At 48.2% G+C, this 6,112-nt stretch overlaps 1 non-coding gene across 1 annotated transcript; it reads left to right on the top strand.

The window, feature by feature from the left end:
* Positions 1-544: 544 nt before the first annotated feature.
* TRNAD-GUC (transfer RNA aspartic acid (anticodon GUC)) lies at positions 545-616 on the top strand. The gene has a single exon. It is a non-coding gene; the product is annotated as a tRNA-Asp (tRNA).
* The last annotated feature ends 5,496 nt before the right edge of the window (positions 617-6,112 follow it).

Genomic DNA, 6,112 nt, shown 5'->3' with positions numbered 1-6,112 from the left:
CTGCACACGGGTACGCTCGCTGTAAAACCGTGGCTTCAAAACAAAGGTATTTTTGTACCATGGGGATTACACTGCCTGATATGTCGAAAGGAGGAAACGATAGAACACATCTTTTTGGACTGTCACGATGCTGTTTTCCTGTGGGACATCCTTAAACGGACACTTCAGAAAGATTTGCCAGTAACACCCTTTGGTATCCGATTCTTGCCATGTGAAGATCCTGATGAAATGCCATGCGACATGTTCATGTTACTGTGTTTGCATAGTGTGTGGAAAACGAGAATGGCGGTCAGAAATGCGGATGTCAACGCAAGATCGGCCATGCAAAACTTCAGTGAAAACTGTGTGTACATACGAGATGTTCTCAAAATACAGAGGAACCCACCGGATTGGATACCTGTGCTTGATAAGCTGGCTTCTCTGAAGCCATTTTAGCTTCACACTCCAGCCATGAAAAGGCTCACGCGTCTTTTATTGTACTTGTAGAATTGTATTTATGAGTTCTGTGTTTGGAAGTGCCAAACCGGTAATAAAGAAAAAAAAATCCTCGTTAGTATAGTGGCCAGTATCCCCGCCTGTCACGCGGGAGACCGGGGTTCGATTCCCCGACGGGGAGCGTGTCTTTTTTCCTTCTTGTTTGTAGGCGCACGCGGCGCCGCACTCGACACTCCTCCCCAGTAACTGTCTCTATTTTTTTTCCACTTGTGGGTAAGATTGCGTGAATGCTTTTGCATATCTTTTTTTTTCACATCGTGTATATACTGCTTTAGCTGGCACATCCCATGTCTCCTCGTTAGTATAGTTTTTTTTTTTTTTGCCAGTATCCCCGCCTGTCATGCAGGAGACCGGGGTTCAATTCCCCGACCGGGAGTGTTTCTTTTTTCCTTCCTGGTTGTTCCTACTAGGGCGCCGCACTCGACACTGAACCCTAGTAGCTGTCTCTATTTTTTTCCACTAGTGGGTAAGATTGCGTGAACACCTTTTTAAAACATGTTTTAAAACATGTGTAAAACATGCTTTAAAAACATGTTTTAAAACATTTTAAAAACATGTTTTAAGAAGAGTAAAGAGAATGCAGGTCCCGCCAGGAACAAAGACATTCTTCTTTAAATTACACACGGGAACATTACCAGTTAAGAAGTTTTTGGAGGCAAAGGGAGTGTATTTACCGGGGGGAACACACTGTTTAATTTGCAAGCAGCCAGAGACAATAGATCATGTTTTTTAAACTGTTGGGAAGGCGTGTTTTTCGGGGATGTATTGCAGAGGACACTAAAGAAAGAATTTCCACTAGACCCGTATGGCATTCGTTACTTAAGCATAGATAATGAGGACGGGGTGCCTTTTGACCTAATTATGCTCTTGGGCCTCCACTGTATTTGGCGCGCGAGAATGGCAGGATACCATGTTGATAATGATGCGCGGCCTGCACGAATGTATTTCAGAGAACAAATGCACTGGTTTGTCGCCCTCCATAAAGCGACAGAGCAACCACCCGAGTGGCTCCCAAGAGTAGAGCCGTTGGTGTATTTCCGCGAATTTTGATTAGACTAAGCCAGTACGATACTGGTTGAATACGTGCACACACAGCAAATGTATATTGTACTTTGGTTTTCGTTACAGTGATTGTCCTCTGTTGTGAAAAGTTATCAACCAGAAATGTGGCAATAAAGAAAAAAAAAGATTGCGTGAACACTTTTGCATATCTTCTTTCTTTTTCAAATCGTGCATATACTGCTTTAGCTGGCACCTCGCATGTGTCCTCGTTAGTATAACGAGGACTAACGAGGACACATGCGAGGTGCATTCCACTTCTGGCTTTCAAGCGAAACGGTAGCGGGATGGCTTGCTCCCATGGAGCGGTTATTATCAGGTTATTCTGCCAAATCTGCCATCCGGACGCATCGTCGCGAACACCGTTTTCATACACGGCGACCCAAGAGCTCGGCCCTACCGTGTCGAAGACTACCGGGACACTTTGGCCAATCTAGGTGCGCTCCCCGACGTTTTGGCGTTGGGGGCGCATCAGATGAACCACGTGTGGGCTGTAACAATGACGAGTGCTGACGCCGCTCAGAAATTGCTCACCGCTGTCAACGTGAAGGTAAAGGATCGCCCATGTTTGCTCATTGATCCAAACAACCGGGAGGTTCGCTTAAAGCTACACTGGTTGCTGCACGGCGTGACCGACGAAGACATTCGTGTGGCCCTGACAGCCTACGGGAAAGTGTTGGAGGTGACGCGGGAGAAGTGGCGTGTGCAAGGCGTCACGGAAAAGGCCTCGACGACTTGCTCAGTTGGACTGCAATTGCATGGCGACGTCAAAGTCGACGACATACCACACCAGCTCAAGATAGCCGGAGAGCTGACTCTCGTCGTTGTTCCAGGCCACGCTCCGCTCTGTCTGCGCTCCAAGAGCACCGGGCACATACGTCGGGACTGCAAAGTGCCTCGCTGCAGTCGTTGTCGCCGCTTCGGCCATGAGGACGCGGATTGCCCAAAGACGTACGCCAGCGTGACCGGACCAGTCCAGGCAAACGATGCATTGGACCACCTTATGGATGAGGCAGACTCCGAGGAAACAGCAGGAGTGTGCCGAAACCCGACTACCCAAGAGGGTACCCCGAAAACTGCACAGGACGCCCTCCTTGAAGCTCCAGGTAAGCCCGAAGCCGGGCTTCTGCATGAAGCCGTGGAGGACCGGAGTAAGAAAGCTGCTCCAAGTAGTACCGGCCACACTTTTTCCGGCGGAGCTGTAGAGACTACTCCCGAGGAAGTGCCGATGACAGGCATCGATAGCGACTGTGCCAGTGCGACCGCAAAGCGGCCCCACGAAGCAGGCGAAAAGGAGAAGTGGCCCAGCGCCGTCGCAACGGACGAGGCGCCTGCGAAAACGACTCCCGTGCGGCGTCTTTCCCTTCGGCTTCGGCCGAACACTTCGACGGAGCGCAAGACGGCGGAAACGCCGCCTTTGCCTCCCTGAGGACTGCACCGTGACAAGGCACCCAGGAAAAAAGCGCAGTAGTGAGGTGAGCGTCATGCCCCCGGGTTTTCACCGCCTCGGAATGATGTCTATGGATAGGTCATTTCGTGTGGCCACTTTAAACGTACGTGGGCTTGCCTCAAGGAGGAAGCAAAGTCAACTCCATCAACTAGCTAGCGAACATGAACTGGACATTCTAGCAGTACAGGAGACGAAAGTTGAGGGCGATGACGAAACCGGGGGTATGGTGCGTCAATTCTTAGCTCGATACTGTGTTATATAGTGAGCCATGCTGTGGTAACTTCTTCCAGGTGCGCTTTGTTCATCCGACATAGTCTTGGAGCAAAAGTATAAGCTGTGACGTCATGCCCGTCAGGTCGGCTTATTGTCTGCCATTTTTTATTATCGTCATTGGAATGGCGTGTTATTTGTTTGTACGCGCCGACTGTCGCTGAGGAAAGACGCAGATTTTTCGATCAGCTAAAACAGTATACCCAGTGTAATAGGCTCCTCATTATTGCCGGTGATTTTAACTGTGTTCTTTCAGCCCGTGATAAAACTAGCGCCCGACCGTACAAGGATGCAAGCACCATTGCCCTAAGCGATATGATGAGGGACGATGGTTTGGAAGACGTGGCTGAATGTCTCGGGGTGGGAGGACTACGCAGTACACCCACTTTCAGGCAGCCAGCCACGCCCGTCTTGACAGAGTGTATGTGAGCCTTGATTTGATACCCCTTTGTAAGGAGTACCATGTGAGCGCACTTTCATTCAGTGGTCACTGTTTGGTCAGCTTTTGAGTAGCAAGCACGAAAGAAAAGAAAAAGGGCTTCGAGTGGCAACTATGGAAATTTAATTCGAAATTACTAAGCGACGAAATGTTTACAGCGGATGTAACGAAGCAAGTTGAAGAAATGAATGCTGTTGATAACACGACATCTGGTGAAAAATGGGAGAACTTCAAGCAGGCGGTTAAAATCAAGGCTTTAGAGCGTGCGAGCGCTGTATGCAGAGAAAAAGGTGCAGAAGAAAAACAGACGCGCAGGAATTTAGAAAAATTGATCAGTGAGGAATGTAGGATGCCCGGCATGTTCATGGACGATATTCGCGCACTTAAACATAAAATAGAACAGTTCGATATCGAAAGATACCGCGGTGCTTTGGTGCGGGCAAGGGCTGAAAGGCTGATAATAGGAGAAGTACCGTCGAAAAGAGCGTTAGGATCAGAAAAGTGGCATGCGCGCCGCAATCAGATAGCGGAAATCGAATATTGCGGAAAAGTTAGCGACGCAGCAGAAGATATCGAGCGTGCTTTTTTCGAGCCCTACAGTGGTTTATTCACTTATTGCGCCGTCGACATTGATCGTTTTAAAAAGGACTTTTTGTCACTGATGCCAAGGCTAGATGAAAGTACGAAAGAAATATTGGAGGAACCAATTTCGGAAGAGGAAGTGAAAAGTGCTATTGAAAGTATGCATCCGGGGAAGTCCCCTGGCCCTGATGGTCTAACCTCAGCCTTTTATAAATATTTCAAAGGTGCGATCTCACCAGCCTTAGTGGATGTATATAACGAAGCATTCCAGCTCAAAGTACTACCCTCGTCCTTCTCATCTTACCACACTATTCTTATACCCAAGTCAGAAGATCCCGTTGCATTGCGAAGAGTAACTTCTTACCGCCCAATTTGTCTCACTAACGGAGACTATAAGATAATGATGCAAATCTTAGCAAAGAGGTTGCAGACTGTCATTGCGAAGCTTGTGGGGCCGCATCAAACGTGTGGCATTAAAGGCCGAACTATCTTCTCAAATATACACGTAGCACGCAGTATCCTCGAATGTTGCGATGCCATGGGTGCACGAGTGGCAATGCTCCAAATTGATCTCGAGAAAGCGTTTGACCGGGTGCCTCATGACATTCTTTTGTGCATTCTAGATTATGTGAATTTGGGTAGAATAATTAGAGAGGGGGTTGCCATGGCGTACCGGGACTGCTCGACGCGGCTTATTGTCAACAAGGTTGTGGGAGCGCGAATCCAAGTTAAGCGTTCGGTGCGTCAGGGCTGCCCTCTCTCGCCGCTGTTGTTTTGCTTGTATATTGAGTCTTTTTGTTTGAGTGTCATGGAGAATGGCTGTGTCCGCGGGTTTAAACTGCACGAGGTTGAAGTCCGCCTTTTGGCTTATGCAGACGATATTGCTGCGTTTTGCACTGATGCGGACAGTATAACGCAGGCTGTCAAATGCGTTAAAAGTTTTTGTGCTTTAAGCGGCAGCGTGGTAAACTGGGGTAAGTGCCTGAGATTCTCGCACGGGGATTGGCGTGGGGCCCCAGACACTTTTGCCAACATGAGTTTCGTTACGACTCCGGTGAAATACTTGGGTGTTTCCCTGCAGTGCTACAAAGACAGTGAGTCGTACTGGAGGAGTGAAGTGGATAACCTTCGGGACAGGGTAAACAAATGGAATGGCTGGAATTCGTCTATGTTTTCCAGAGCCACAATTTGCAACATATTTTTAGTGAGCAAACTTTGGTACATCCTCCAAGTCTTGCATTGCTCAAGGGTAAACATCCAAAAAATTCACCGGGTGTTCGCAGTGTTTGTGTGGGCATCGTCTTTGGAGAGATCAAGTCGCACCAATTTGTTTCTTCGAGTTCGAAATGGAGGACTTGGATTGTCACATTTGTTTTTCAGACAGGTAGTCAATCGCTTTTTTTTTTCTTCAGGGACGCAAAAAACCCGTTTTTATACACTGTCTGCCAACTTCGCCTGGGCAAACACTTGCCCGAAATGGTTGTCTCAGCGGGCAGTTTGCCAGGGGGTGTTTATGGTTTTCTGCGTGAAGTTGTGGTTTCATGCAGGTTTTTGTCAGCGCGTTTTTCACTTCAATATTTGAGTGACGTCAACCGGAAAAAAACTGTACAAGGACCTGTGTGACGTTGTTCTTCCTGTGCCTTTATATCGGTCTCTCTACAGAGCTAGCCATGGGCACAATGTTCTGAAGCGCGTTAAGGCGATGCTAGTACCGTCAGGCGCTAAGACGTTCTTTTTTAAATTGCACTCCGGAACGCTGACTGTCAAACCGTGGATGGCTGAAAGAGGTTTCTTTGTTCCTTGGGGCACTCATTGTA

This window comes from Dermacentor andersoni, chromosome 4 (genome assembly GCF_023375885.2).
Source record: "Dermacentor andersoni chromosome 4, qqDerAnde1_hic_scaffold, whole genome shotgun sequence".
Taxonomy (NCBI): domain Eukaryota; kingdom Metazoa; phylum Arthropoda; class Arachnida; order Ixodida; family Ixodidae; genus Dermacentor; species Dermacentor andersoni.
This window is presented reverse-complemented; position numbering and strand designations above follow the sequence as displayed.